A 16050-nucleotide genomic window follows, 5' to 3' on the forward strand; every position below is an offset into this window, starting at 1 on the left:
AGCGATCGGGATCTCCGAGGGGCCCGTGCATCGCCAGCGCCGAAGGAAAGATTGATCTGCAGCTCGTCAAGTGAAATGTCAGAGACAAAGGGGGCAACCTACTGGACGAGATGGGGAGCAGCCCCCTAGCGACACAAGATTAGGGACCTCGAGGGGCCTGTCTGCACTTGAGCGGGGGTGGGGTGTGTATGGTGGGACCATCCAAGAGGGGGCCACGTGCACTTATGGGGTGTCTGTGTGGGCCGTCTTAACTTACTAGCCGATGTTGAGTGGGCTGTCAGTGAGGAATACTGCTTGTCGACAATCGGTGGGTATGGTCTGCTTGTGAGGGCACCTGTGGGGCATCTGTCGGGGGGGCTGTCTGCTGTTGAGGGGGTCATCTATGAGGGGACCACCTGCCGGGCTGCCTGAGACGGGACAGCAATGCTTGAGTATTGAGTACAGGCATTCGTAGGAAACTGTACGGGGTGCATTGGCTCAAAAAGTCCAAATGGGCAACTGCCACCAAGTGGCCAGTTTATTAGGTACACCCCACTGGTGGCGGGCTGAGCCTCCTTTGGCCTTCAGAACAGCGTGGACTCGTCTGGAAAGGACTGTCTGAGATGATGGATGTGCCAGTCATTACACTGAGTGGTTACTGCTAATTGGATGGCCACCCAGACTTCCTGGTCTGTCTACCCTGCAGTATAAGGACACCTAAGGGACATCAGGGTCGTCACGAGCAGAGCCACAGTGGGGGGCTCATTTAAAAAATGGCATCAAGTGACGAGATGGTGGGCAGGTGAAATGTCTTAAGGAGGCCACTTATTGTGACAAAGCACTCTGATCATGGCAAGGCATATGAGGGGAGATTAAGAAGGCGCGTCCACCTCATCTCACCGTGTGAAGCCCCCCGTGTCACTAAACTGCAGTCGGTGACCAATAAATAGGAGGACAGAAAAGACATAAGAGGAGCGAGCTGAGCATTCAGGAATTCAAAAAATCTCAGTGTGAGGGTCCAGTCTTGGTTATATAGCGCCTCTCATGGTCATGTGGCATATACTTCTTCTTTTTATTATTATTATTATTATTATTATTATTATTATTATTATTTGTTTTCATTAATTCTAATATTTGTAGAGGATCGATCTATCTATCTATCTGTCTATTATATCTCACCTTTCACATCTTTTTATCTCATGTATGTTATCTACCTATCATAGAGAACTGAAATATGTTCTAATTTTATTTTTAGGTAATTTTTGCTAATTTTATTAATCATGATGTTTTCAATATGAGACCCTCTCATTTTTATCAGTTGCTGCAATTTTGAATATCATTGCTATGATGCAGTGGCCTGTTGCTAAGGGATGTGGTCCCAGAAGTTGCGCTGTGATGTCAGAGGTACGACCACATTTAAGTTGGTGCCACATGCCATTCATTGCCAAAGTTTATGGACACTCTGAAAAACACGTTGCTATATGATAGATAGATAGAAATGAAAGGCACTATATGATAGATAGATAGATTTGAAAGGCACTATATTAATCAGAGATGGATATGCATAGCACTATATAGTAGGCAGATCAATTGGAAAGGCGCTATATACTAGAGTGATGAAAATGAAAAGCACTATCTTCTTCTTCTTCTCCTCTTCTTCTTTCGGCTGTTCCCGTTAGGGTCACCATGGCGGATCATCTTCTTCCATCTCTTTCTGTCCTCGTCATCTTGCTCTGTCACACCCACCACCTGCATGTCCTCTCTCAGCACCTTCTGTTAGGCCGTCCTCTTCTCCTCTTGCCTGGCAGCTCTATCCTTAGCACCCTTCTCTCATTATACCCCTCATCTCTTCTCCTCACATCTCCAAACCAGCACCATCTCGCCTCTCTGACTTTGTCTCCCAACCGTCAAACCTGAGCTGACCCTCTAATGTCCTCATTTCTAATCCTGTCCATCCTCGTCACACCCAATGTAAATCTTAACATCTTTAACTCTGCCACCTCCAGCTCTGTCTCCTGTGCCACCGTCTCCTGCCCATATAACATAGCTGGTCCCACTACCGTCCTGTAGATCTTCTCTGTCACTCTTGCTGGTACCCGTCTGTCACAAATCACTCCTGACACTCTTGTAAAACCCTGCCTGCCCTCTCTTCATCACTTCTCTCCCACAATCCCCATTACTCTGTAGTGTTGATCCAAGTATTTAAACTCACTGACCTTCATCAACTCTACTCCACTCATCCTCACCATTCCACTGACCTCCCTCTCATTCACACACATGGGTTCTGTCCTGGTGGTCCTACTGACCTTCATTCCTCTCCTCTCATATCTCCACCTTTCCAGTGTCTCCCTACTCTCACTACAGATCACGTCATCAGCAAACATCACAGTCCACGGGGACTCCTGTCTAATCTCGTCTGTCAGCCTGTCCATCACCATTGGAGATAAGAAAGGGGCTCAGAACTGATCTCTGATGTAATCCCACCTCTGTCACAGTCACACTTCCCTCGTACATATCCTGTGCCACTCTTACGTACTTCTCGTCCACTCCCGACCTCCTCATACAATACCACAACTCCTCTCGAGGCCCCCTGGTCCACAAAGAGGCAATGAGACTCCTTCTGGCCTTCTCTCTAAACGTCTTCATCAACACCCTCAGAGCAAACATCTCATCTGTGGTGCTCTTTCTTGGCGTGACACCACACTGCTGCTCACTAATCATCACCTCCACTACTCTTTCCCATATCTTCAGTTTTATCCCCCTGTAGTTACTGCAGTCCTGTACATCCCCCTTATTCTTAAATATCGGCCCACCAGTCCACTTCTTCTCCACTCCTCATCATCCTCTCACTTTCCAAGATTCCATTAAACAATCCTGTTAAAAACTCCACTGCCATCTCTCCTAAACACCTCCATTCTTCCACAGGTATGTCATCTGGACCAACAGCCTTTCCATTCTTCATCCTCTTCATCGCTGTCCTGACTTCCTCCTTGCTGATCCGTTGCACTTCCTGATTCACTATCTCCACATCATCCAACCTCTTTATTCATCAGCCTCTCACAGTCCTCTCTCCATCTTCTCATCACACTCTTCCTCAGTATGATTCCATCTTTATCTTTTATCACCCTAACCTGCTGCTCATCTTTCCCAGCTCGGCCCCCCTCTGTAGCCCACCGGTCCTTTTCTCCCTCCTTAGTGTCCATCCTCTCATACAACTCATCATACGCCTTTTCTTTTGCCTTCGCCACCTCTCTCTTCACCCTGTGCCTTATCTCCTTGTACTCTTCTCTACTTTCTTCCTCTCTCTGGCTGTCCCACTTCTTCTTCACCATCTTCTTCCTCTGTATATTCTCCTGTATTTCCTCATTCCACCACCAGGTTTCCTTTTCCTCCTTCCTCTGTCCAGATGTCACGCCAAGTCCCTTCTTGCTGTCACCCTTACTATATCTGCTGTAGTGCCCAGCTGTCTTCACTGCCACCCAGTGCCAGTCTCACCTCCTCCCTAAACTCCACCTTGCAGTCTTCCTTTTTCAGTTTCCACCATTTGATCCTTGGCTCTGCCCTCACTCTCTTCCTCTTCTTGATCTCCAACGTCAACCTCCAGACCACCATGCTATGCTGCTCAACTACACTTCACCTGCCACCACTTTGTAGTCTTCATTCTCCTTCAGATTGACTCTTCTGCATAGGATGTCATCTACCTGTGGGCATCTTCCTCCACTCTTGTACGTCACCCTGTGTTCCTCCTCTTCTTAAAATACGTATTCACCACAGCCATGTCCATCCTTTTGATAAAATCCACTATCCTCTGCCCTTCTTCATTCCTCTCCTTGATACCAGACCTACCCATCACCTCCTCGTCTCCACTCTTCCCTTCACCAACATGCCCATTGAAATTCGCTCCAATCACCACTTTCTGTCCATCACTTCATCCAACTCACTCCAGACATCTTCTTTCTCATCCATCACACACCCAGCTTGTGGTGCATATGCACTGACGACATTCATCATCACACCTCCAATGTCCATCTTCATCATCATCACTCTGTCTGACACTCATTTCACCTCCAAACACTCTTGACGTGCTGTTCCTTCAGAATAACTCCTACTCCATTTCTCCTCCACTCCACACCATTGAAGGACAATTTGAATCCCCCTCTGATCCCCCTGGCCTTACTCCCCTTACTCTTTCACACACCTTCCTTCTCTCCATCGTATCTGCCAACTCTCTGCCCTTACCAGTCTCACTGCCAACATTCAAAGTTCCTACGCTCAGTTCCACTCTCTTTACTTTCCTCCTCGTCTCCCCCTCTTCTTCTCCTTCTTCTCCTTCGGCCAACAGTAGCCCAATTTCTGCCAGCACCCTGGTGGCGGTCGTTGTTAACCCGGGACTCGACCGATCCGGTATGGAAATTTGTATTGTTGTCCGCATATTCATTTGGCAAACTTTTACACCGGATGCCCTTCCTGACGTAACCCTCCCCATTTATCCGGGCTTGGGACCGACATGAAGAAACACACTGGCTTGTGCATCCCCTGTGGCTGAGTTAAATGAAAGGCGCTATATAAGATTTAAAACAGAAGATGAATATTCGAAGAGCTGTGTTGGACGGCCTGGTATTTCTGAAATGCACTTTGCTGTATAAGAGAGGGCAGAGAGATCAAGGCGCTATATAACAGGTACACAGATAGCACAGTGTACTTTGAGATATATGAAAGGCGCTATATTTTAAAAGATTCTCCCTTTAAGGTTTCTCTTTATAACAAATCAGAGTTCAGATTCCAGTGATTTCCGTGAGTTTCCCACTTTGCCGTCTCCTCGTCTTCGGTGACGGACTGCCACACTCGTGTTTATCTGTCGTCCTACCTGCCCCTACACTTTGGTGACAGTGGTCACAGCTCCCTTGTCATTCTTTTGTGGCACTGGATGCAGTCTAATTTGTTGTTGTCCCCTGAGGGTCAGGTGACAATGTTGGCAGAATGCCAGTCTCAGAGGTGACTTTGCCCAGAAGGGCGCCAGGCTGGCTCCTTTGTGATGTCCTCTGCTAATTCAGGCCATAAGGTGCCTTTAAGTCCACGAGTTTAAATTTCACTTTGGCGGTGGCGTCACAGCAGCAGGTAGTGCAAGGGGCACAGACTAAAGGTGGGCTTCATGTGAGGGGTCCATAAATCAGGCCCACTACCACAAGAGCTTTGCGCCCTGCTTGGGTCATGTTGTGCTCTGGCTTTCTCAGTCTGGTTTGGGACCCCCAGCTACTTCTGACCACAAGGTGACCGCCTGGCCATTCAGCTGATGGCCACCCCCAACCCCCCAGTGCCACGTGCCTTGCTGCCCCTCGCAGGTTTGTCTTATCTCGCTCGACAATTCAGAGCACATCGGCTCAGTGACCCGGCGCCGTGATGAACGCCATAATGAAGTTCTCCTCACGCCGTGTCCTTCTCTGTCAGGTGACGGCCGCGTACCTAGTCAGCCACGGAAGATGGCGCGTCTCAGCAGCCCAGCCTGTCGTCCTCAAGCCGAGTCGATGTCACTCTGTGGTCTCGCTGTCTCCTTGCATTCCAGCCGGCATCTTCAGATTGCTAGAACTCACGTTTGGCTCTGCCACGCTGGCGCACGGTGATCCCTCCACAATTACTTCTCGGCAGCTTCATTATCATCCCTAATTATGGCACCTGGATTGGCATCCCATTTAATTCATGTTGTCATGCGGACCCCCGGCATGATAAATTGGTTTAGCCAGAAATGAAGCGCCTTTGGGGTTGAGCTCTTCCTGTGGGACAAGCAGCCCGTTGATGGACCCCAGATGGTGGTGGGGGGGAGGGGGGGGATTGATGGTGGGCAGGCTGGGATAAAGTAGAAAAGTTTTAAACATTTTGAACTGAAAGGCACTATGATCAAAAGATGGCATGTGCCAGCACAAATGCCAGTCCCACACAATGACTTAAGGCACTCGCTAAAGTCACAAGGCTCACATATTCACTGTCTGCACCTGCGACCTTTGCAGGAATGACCCAGACTGAGGAAAGGCGCGATAAAAGTCACAGAAGACTCGGGGGTCTCATCTGCTGTCCGCACTGCCATTGCAGAAATGCAAAAACATCATGCTGCTGTTCAATATGGAAAGGCGCTATAAAAGGTGAGAAGCGCAGGCTTGAGTGTCTGCATTGGGGTGGTCTTGCACATCCCCAACATCAGGTAAATTGGCACAGTGTTAGGGGGTACAGGTGGGCATGTGATTGTGCCCTACAATGAGCGGGCACCCCATCTGGGCAACTGTCAATATATAGGGGTAAAAAAAATGACATAAAATTGACAAACTAAAAACCCCAAAATCAAAATAAACGTTTTGGCAGATCGAAGCTTAGTGACGTCATGAGCCGCCACCCCGTGTTTCTTATTTGTGCTGCACGCAGCACTCACAGCTTTATGCAAATGAAGGAGGCACTAGAAGTGATTGACAGCAGCTCTAACCAATAGGGAAGACGGATGACTGAAAAGGGGGCGGGGTCCTGGACAGGGGGAAAAATGCAGGTGAGACCACACTTGGCGCCCACAGTTGGCCGTGAAATGGAAGGTGGGGTGATGCCCAGTGGCGGGCAGGCGCTATGAAACTCGAGTGCCTGGGGGTGGCGCTCTGTTTTTTCGAGAAGCAGAAAGGGAGGGAGGGAGAAGTAACGGTGGAGGTGGCAAGACCAGCCTGGCCCGACGACGTCCATTTAAACTCCACGGGTCCCCCCCACCACCACAAGTGACTCCACTATAACAGACATCCCCATTTACGGACCCCCTGATATCAACCTGTGTATCTGCTTACTCTGAATGAGACCCCCTCCCCCAAGTCATTTAAGAAACCTCCAATAAAGAACACCAGCCCTTATTTTCACCCATGCCCGCTCATATTGGTGTGGCGCCCCCCTGTGGCGTCCTAGAGAATGCACCGATTTGAGAGGCGCATCAAGTGACGTGCCAATCACATTCCGGCAGCCATTTTCTCCCAACGTGTTTTTTCCGAGTGTAAAACAACAAAGCACAGAAGATTCAATCAGGGAAGAAAACAAAGGCGCCCGTCTCTTCGGGAGTTTGACAGGAAGCCAGTCGACCCGCCTGGCACGTGCGCTCTTTTGTTTTGTTGGAGGCCGAGTGATTACAGCAAATCTCCCATAATGAGCGCTAATCTGCCTGCGAGCCGAGGCTGCTCTTTGTTCTCGTCGTGTCGTGTGCTGATCGGCAAACCGCACGGAAAAACCAACCGCTCGGCTCCCGCCAATGACGCGCCCGTCCCTTTTGTTCTCTCATTCGGTGCTTTTCACTTCACAAGGGTGCCACATGATGACTTCCATTGTCCCCATCATTAAGTAACATTCACCTGCTATAAGTGGTGGGCACCAGAAGAGAAAAGCATGGCACAACAAACACCTGCAGATGCCTGTGTAGACAGGGGGGCTGGCAGCAACCACCTCAAATGAAAAAGACGTATGTAAAGTTTTATTTATGGCAGGCACAGAAACACGTTGTAATTCCACTAGCAGCCACCAGAGGACTGAGAGTTCACTCGACCACCCACCACAATGTATGCTTACAGTTCAAATCTTAGCCACTAGGGGGCGCAGTTCTTGTCTTCACCAGTTTACATTTCCGTCCCACATGGTGGGCTTCTTCTTTGATGGGCTACAGAAGGACAGTGAGGGGGATTGAGTTGGCTACCTTTTTATATAGCGCCTTTTCACAGTCAACGCCACTCCCCCGTGTGCTTTCTGACCTCTGCTGGCACCACCAGGGGGTGCACTTCCTTATGCCCCCCATTTCTGTTGTTTGTTCTGCTGCTCAGCCTGTGCTTTGATTTCTTAAAGAAGGGAGATGGTGAGTGGCATTAAGATGGCTGTGTTTGGGCGCCATATAGCGCCTTTTCATAGCCATTGTCAAACACGTCACTGCTGCCTTTGTGCCCCTGCTGGTGTAATGTGAACCCTGCGGGATGACTCGATGCACTCGGGATCCTTGTGTGTTGGTGTGCCAACCTAAACCTCTGTAATTTATATAGCGCCTTTTCACACTCCACTCTACCCCCAGCTCCATTTTATGTTCATACCTGTGTCTTTACGGTCCTTTCCCTTCACCATTAGGGGGAGCACTTCCTGGTGCCACCACTTTATTCTACTGGAAAGCCTGGCACTTCCTACAAAGGGGGGCTGGTGACGTGAATTGGAGGGGCTAGCGGTTGGGTTTGATATAGCGCCTTTGCATAGCTGCTTCACAGGTACATCTGTCTCCATGGTGTTGTAATGTGAGCCTTGACAGGTCAACTGACTGACTAACTCACTCGGGGTCACAGATCAAGTCAGTGACCCCCTTGTGTGTCTCCACCGGGGGGCGCACATCTTACTGCCGGTTTATTCTCTTATTCTGCTGGCCAGCCTGCACTTTGATTTGTTTAAAGTGAGTTGGCCATCTTTGGGTTTGATATAGCGCCTTTTCAGAGGGACCACCATCCTTCACAGCTTGTGTCATGTGAGCTCTGAAAGATAAACCTCAACCTTGGCTTTCAGTGGGGGTCAGTGGTGTGACCAGTAGGGGGCGCCCCTAATGCTGTCAGCAGTTCAGTTCCTGCAGGGTGTCGACTCTACTGGGGGTAACTAAGGGGGCTCTTGAAGTAAAAATCCATCGAAACATCCATGTGGGTCACCACAGCGTCTTCTTTGTCTTCAGCAGATACGGGATGGAGAGCAGAAGACGCCGATGATAGAGAAATCCTTCATCATGAGTGAGGAAAAGCTCCTTCTGCCAAGTGGTGAGTCCCTGCCACCGCCGCCACCGCCGTGTGCCTTTGTCACTGTCTGGTCCGTGCCCTGTGGCCTCAGTGGTGTTCCTGCCAGCACTTGATTTAATGAGTGTCACCAAAGTGCCACCAGGGTGGTCTTATGTGTGTGTCTCTCTGGTTTTACTGTGCTTTGTGGCTTATGTTCAATGCAATATAGCGCCTTTTTGGGTGTCACGGACAGGGTAGGGAGCAGTCGTGTCTGCCATCTGGACAGTTCTAAGTGTCACCCTCTACTAGTCACTATGGATGAAGAGTTTGGGTCGCGTCTTTGGTTCTTGTTTGTCATCTTTGAGATGGGGGGCTGCAGGGTCCTGATATGACAAGCACAGGGAACTGTCCCCTCAGAGAGGGACACAGAGTGTGCTATTGTGGAGCCTCAAATGACCCCAATGTGAAGACACAAAAAGTAATCAGGCACATTAAAATAAAAAGGAAGACAAATCATCCAAAAAATCTAAAGTGAGTGGAGCAGATTTAGAAAGATGAATGTGTGAAAATACGAAATGAACGAAAATAACAGATTCATGAATATTCATATGTGACCCCACACATGTTAAATGAAGACGCCTGGGGGGACACGGATGAGGCGCAGCGTCCGCACTTCATCATGTGACCCCACGAGGGCGCTCTAAGCGTGACATCACTGGCTCACTAAAGAGACGGACCTCTTATCGAAGACCCTCGTGCTCATGGGAAAGGCGCTATATAAATTAAACGCAGTATTATTATTATTATCCTGCTGAGTCTTCAGGAGCTGAGCTTGGGTGGTCTGCTCGGTAGTTGGTGCCGCCGGGTGGTCCGCTCTTGGGTGGTCCAGAAGGCTCTGTAAGGCAGGACGGTGACTTTTCTGGTTGTGTTTTGTTTTTCTGCTCTCACAGAATTAAAATCGCTGGTTGGGGGGCCGACGTGTGTTTGCTGTCCCCCCGTCTGTCTGACCTTCTGCTCAGACTCATCAGAGACTTACAAGCTGACTCGAAAGCACCAGCATAGACGGGACACAGCGGGGGTCCGTACTCATGGGGGTCCTCTTAGGTTTAACCTGCCGCCGACGCTCCAGGGGTGTTGGCGGGATTTACAGATATCAGGTCTTCGGCCCCCTCTGGGACTGTCATGTCAGAGTGTGTTGTGCCCGCTCACGTTTATACGATGGAGTAGCATTGATGGGGGGCAACTCTGGATATGATGGGCAGGAAGATCAGAGTGTGGGGGTGTAAGCCTCACATCCCACTCCTGACACCACACATCAGGCCAGGCCTGTCTCGGGGGTCCGCCTCTCGCACTGGGGCTTGTCACACAACCTTTCCTTCAGCTTGACGTCTGCTTTGCACTTCCCCCCTGACTTGTCCTTCCATTTCATGTCTGGTGGTCCGGGACACCGACGCCCCCCCCCCAGTGGTCCATCTGCCTGATGAGTTAGTACTGGTTTCCACGCGGCCCACCAGTTACTTCTGTTTGGCTCTATGCCCCCCGTCAGCATGGATGTTGGCGCAGTATTAACTAATATTGACAGACAATAAAACTCGTCTTCATTGTTCTGTTAGGTCACCAAGTTTACGCTCTTTACCGCTAAGTAGCGACGTCTCAAAGGACTCTTGGCAGATGCTTACTGCCCACGATGTGCCATCCTGCCACATTTCAGCTGTTTAACTAAATGCCAAGGCCTCAGTGAGTCACATATTTATATTCCCATGTGTGTATATAAGCTGTTGCGTCCAGTAGGGGGCGCTGAGATCAGACAGCGCCACACAAACCCAAGTCCCAGGTTCAAGTAACGGACTTGCCATCCCCACTACCATCACAGTGGCTCTCGATGCTCACAATTCCTCCTTGACTTCTCTTTCTCGTCTCCTCCGCCCCTCCAGGTGAGTTTGGTCCTCCCGAGGTGGCAGAGCGGCTCCTCTTATCTCAGACCCTGGAATACTTCTGGTGCCAGGGCATAGCCTGATGGAAGTACTTCAGGGTCAATTGGAAGTCCTAGCGGCACTCTCTGGTGGGACGCAGGGACCCCAGCAGGGCTTCTCTATGGTACTACATCTTCCAGCATGCCCTGTGGGTGCCCGTTGGTGTACCTGCCTCCCGGGTTGTTGACACCTAGCTGTTCATTGGGGAGTGTGTAACACGAATGGTCCCCCTGTTCTTCCTTCAGACTGGCCACCATCTAAACCTGCTGGGATGCCAGTGCACCAGTTCTTCTGATGGCATCCAAAATGCCCAGATCCTTGTTTTTCCAGGGAGCCTCCTGTCTCTCTCCATGTCCATTTGCCCGCTGGGCCTTTCAGCCTGGCACAGGGAGGGAGTCCATCACACTGTACATCACACATATGCAGAGTACATTTCCAGTATATCCCCAGTATGCCCCCAGTATATCAAGCCATACAGAGGGGGTCTTGGCTGCTGTTGATTGTAAGCTCTTCACCAGAAGCCCACCGAGGCCGACACAAATCATCGCTGTGTGCTCCTCAAGCACCGTTGGGCCGCGGGTTGCTATTGTTTCTAATGGCAGTGGGTGACGGTGGGTCACAGGTGGGTTTCAGTTTGCTCCAATGATCAAGCCCCCCAATTTCTTTTATCACGCTCGACTTTCCCCCAGGGTGGAATGGGAAATGCGTCACATTGGACAATGTGGGTGGTGACACCAGAGGGGCCGAGAGTCACCAGCGTGATGCTTGTGCTACGTGCCATCTGCTCAGCTGGCACCATGAAGTCGTTTCATCCAAATACATTTTATTGGACTTGTTGGTGGGCTTGGGGGTCCCGTGGAATTTGGATCTCTCCTTGCTTATAGACGGACTCTCCAATGGGGGCTGAGCTTGTATTACAGTTTTAGACTCGTGGTGCACGTTTTGCTCAAATTCCAAAGCCGCGATGTGCGGGCGCGGAGATCAGGTTGGCGTCTTCATTCTGGGCAGACGGGCCCTGGGAGGGGGCTGCCTGTCTTAGTCAGCTGATTTGGACCACGCGCGAGAGCGCAGACACCGTAGGTAGGGTCTGATCTTCTAACGTGGCAGGACCCACTCTGGGCAGGACGATGACCCGCTCACTCCGCCTGGACCACCTTCACGAGTTTGGAAGACCCCAGAAGAGGCTGCTGGGGGCACCAGGACAACGCATGGCATTCAGCAATGCTGGCTACTCTTTTCAGGGTGAAGCAGCTTTTGCTCTCATGTGCCCCACAGGGGGCGCCACGTCATATTATGGTATGGTGCGGCCGGACCGTGAGACAAGTGCCATGGGATGTCCCTAAAGGTGACAATTTCATATTTCATCTTCTCTTTTGCTGTCTTTGATTTCAGGGGGCCACTTATGTTGGCCTCCATGGAGCACATGACCGCCCTCACAGAGTTACTGCCAGTTTAACATTCAGGTCCATATCAGGGGGTCCTTTGGCTCTGACAGCAACCGTCTGGCTTAGGCCACGCGGGCCCTGGCATCTCGATGACTTCCATCTAATGGACTCCGTGTGCCTTCACACTTCGATGAAAGGAAGCAGACTTCGGACTCATCAGGGAGCCTAAAGTGCTTTGCGTTTCAAAGATGAAACCCGTCGAGGGGGACAACAAAAGGAAGAGGGGCCTGCGCTAAAAGCCATCGGAGCAAAGGCCAGTCTGCTCTTCTGTGGCGCCGCATGCCACCTTGTCACAAGGAATACGCGTCGTTGGGTAAAATAACATCAGGCGGCAGCTTCACGGATTTAACTCCGTAAATAACTCGCTGAGCTCCAATGGCACTAAATAATAAAAGGTGCCACCCTGCAGAAGGAGGGTCCTGGCACAGGGCACTGCAACCTGCAAATGTCTTTGCTTCTTCCACACACAGTTGGTGAAGCAGGCTGGCAGATAAAAGTCGAGGCCAGGAAAAGAGCAAAGGCAATAAAAACAAAAAGCAAAACCCGAAAGGCAAGAGGACAGGCAGGGGCCTTCATCTGAGTCCCGAGAGAGAAGACCACCACACCGTGGCACAGCGTAACGGCACCAAGCGTGTGTCCCCGAAGGATAAAGCAGCAGAGCACCCGCCAACCTCAGAAGTGAGTGACTGTTAAGCAAGGGGGGCACAACTGAGACCCTTGTGTGTCTAGACCGCCACCCCATATGATGTTGACTTTTATGAGGCAGTAAAAACCCAGAAGGACATGAAGAAGGTCCAACATGTGAGAGCAGAGCGAGAGGCACTCAGATTGGAAAACCCGCTGCCAACTCATCTCGGGGGGCCTGAGGACGTCTGCACTCCTCCGCCCCAAGCTGCTGTACTCCTTACACTCCACCGTCGAACACGAGATGAGCCTCACGACAGAAACCGAAAAGGCAGACCCTGGGGGTCTCCACACACCAAACCAGCCCGGGGCCTAAAAAGGGAGGGGAACCGTAAAGCCCTGGCGGAGCCACGAAGCGCAAAGTGTGCATTGGATATGCCAAGAGTGTCGTGTTTAGTGGGAGGGGGGATCATGAAACCCCTGGCCCAAGTGAGTAACCAACTATTTGTTTGTTTCATGCTGAGTGTGTTTAAATGATTTAATTGTATAAACATCCATCCGTCCATCATCCAGCCTGCTATATCCTAACTACAGGGTCACGGGGGTCCGCTGGAGCCAATCCTAGCCAACATAGGGCGCAAGGCAGGAGACAAACCCTGGGCAGGGTGCCAGTCCACCACAGGGCACACACACACACACACACACACACACTAGGGACACCTAACCTGCATGTCTTTGGACTGTCGGAGGAAACCCACGAAGACAAATTAGGGTTAGAACATGCAAACTCCACGCAGGCAGGGAGGACCCGCGAAGTGAACCCAGACGGGTCTCCTAACTGCGAACTGCGCCACCGTGCCACCCTTATATAAACATATGGAAGTGTATTTCTATGGACCTACATTTGGGTCTGGTGAACTGTGAGAAACCGAGCCCAACTGCTTCATATTTATTGTATTTAAACGCGTGAAATATGAAATATATAGAAATATACTGAAGTCCATTTGGGCCTGGGGAGCTTCCGGGCGGGCACCACACGCCAGTCACTTAACGGCTCTGCCACTCACGTATGGGGGAAGCAGATGTGCAATTTCAACAGATTGTTACATATGATAATAGAGCTAACTATCTTACATTGCAGCGAGTAATGAACCAAATTCAAAAATAGTCAAAGGTAATAAATTGAAAGTAAATTCTGTTTCATGTTGCGTTTGACGTGTTCACTGTGTTATACGTTTTCGTTCTGTTTGGCTTTGAAATTAACACGCAAATACTTTATAAACTTTTACTGTAGAGCGTCAGCAACAACAATATTTGTATTCACTTTCCGTCAAAATCGCATTGAATTTTGATTCCGCGTGTATGGCGTTATTTCAGTGCCACTATTCTGAGCGCACGTAAAAAATATTGCAAGTGCAAGTGTTGCATTTTGAGGAGAAATTTATTTTGAGCGTACAAAAGCTGAATTTGAGTGAACAAAATTCATTGCTGCGTGCAAAAAATGTATTTCAGTGTTTGCGCTTATCCATATACACACACACAATAGCACCCCTCTCGCTCAGTTTCTTCATTTGCGCTTGCTCGCAATGTTGCTTGCGCTCACAACATTCTCTGCTGCGAGCGCTCAACTCTCTGTACACCGTTATAAGTGTGCCACAAAACCAACCAATCACAGACTTGGTTTCAAAAATTCTGATTGGCTCTTACGGTCTCCAATCAGCTCGCTAGCTGCTGCATTCCGGAAACAGTCCGAAATGTAGCTAAATCCAGCTAAACTCAATTAAACCCCAATTTGCGGATAATATCTTTAATTATTTTATTTTAAAATATATTATTTGTTAAGACTATCGTTGGTGTAGTATAATGTAGTTGCATACTGTGGTGTAGTATTATTGGAGCCATTATTTGATTCTGCCATCTCTTCTTTGGCTGCAGAGTAAATCAAAACTCCCTCTATCTGCAAGAAGCGAGGCTGAGTGGACAGTGTTTCCGGTGTCCGGAATGCAGCAGCTAGCGAGCTGATTGGAGACCGTAAGAGCCAATCAGAATTTTTGAAACCAAGTCTGTGATTGGTTGGTTTTGTGGCACACTTATAACGGTGTACAGAGAGTTGAGCGCTCGCAGCAGAGAATGTTGTGAGCGCAAGCAACACATTGCGAGCAAGCGCAAATGAAAAACTGAGCGAGAGGGGTGCTATTGTGTGTGTGTATATGGATAAGCGCAAACACTGAAATACATTTTTTGCACGCAGCAATGAATTTTGTTCACTCAAATTCAGCTTTTGTACGCTCAAAATAAATTTCTCTTCAAAATGCAACACTTGCACTTGCAATCTTTTTACGTGTGCTCAGAATAGTGGCACTGAAATAACGCCATATCCGCGTTTGGGCTTTCATTGTGACAACGCAACGTATTAACAGCCCGTGAGCGGATTTGGTTTCTTTCTCTCTCATAAATGAACCGTCTTTGTCAAATGTTTGTCCCTCTGACTTGTTAATTGTCTTTACCAAAGCTATTCTAACGGGAAACTGGAAATGTTTTAATGCGAGTGGCGACTGTTAGATGGACTTCATGACCTTTCTTGTCGCCTGTTAAAACTTTACATCTCAGAATTGTTCGCCCAATTTTCAACACGACTCACCCCGTCCCATCGCACAGCCCGTCACTCCGACATCAACTACACGATTACATTACAAGACGTCCTTCTGTCAACAGCCATTCATGCGGTGGGAGACCAGACGGTGTTAGCGGCTGTTGATATTCTTCATCATATTGTAAGCTGATGTTTCCATCTTCCTCATCATCACAACCAACTGTTTCACTGTAGTCTATTGATACGCATTTAAACAATTTGGCGTGTAACTGACTGACAATGGTCACGTTAATTTATTGGACTTCACCGTTTCTCGCTGCTAGGATCGCCCGTGTCCCCAATTTTTCTGTTGACAATCCTTCGTGATGAAATTTTTCAATAAGATTTGGACATCATACAGTAAGTCTTCTTTTATTGGGAACTTAAAGTGAGGAAAACGTCAAAATGTATAAGAGCGGAGAGCGCAGGAACTGTGAGGACAAAAACGAACATCCACACCAATGAGAGGGGAGAGGACCGTGAGAGGGCGTGGTCAGAGAGGAGGGCGGGACTTGAGTAAATCTCACGGCCAAAGTCTCATCTCGTCTGAAGATTCTCTTTTATAATAGAGGGATATGGAAATATATTGAAATAGATTTGGGCCAGGGGAAGCATAAAACCCCTGGCAAAAATACTGACAAAAATCACAG

At 49.3% G+C, this 16050-nt stretch overlaps 1 protein-coding gene across 2 annotated transcripts in view; it reads left to right on the top strand.

The window, feature by feature from the left end:
* The window catches only part of lingo2 (leucine rich repeat and Ig domain containing 2), a 578579-nt gene that overhangs the window by 375403 nt on the left and 187126 nt on the right, over positions 1–16050 (top strand). For both annotated transcript variants that reach the window (XR_005634271.1, XM_039758139.1), the window contains exon 5: positions 8687–8768. The gene's annotated coding sequence lies outside the window, so the exon portion shown is untranslated. The remainder of the gene's footprint in view (positions 1–8686; positions 8769–16050) is intronic.

Source organism: Polypterus senegalus, chromosome 7, assembly GCF_016835505.1.
Source record: "Polypterus senegalus isolate Bchr_013 chromosome 7, ASM1683550v1, whole genome shotgun sequence".
In the NCBI taxonomy this organism is placed as follows: domain Eukaryota; kingdom Metazoa; phylum Chordata; class Cladistia; order Polypteriformes; family Polypteridae; genus Polypterus; species Polypterus senegalus.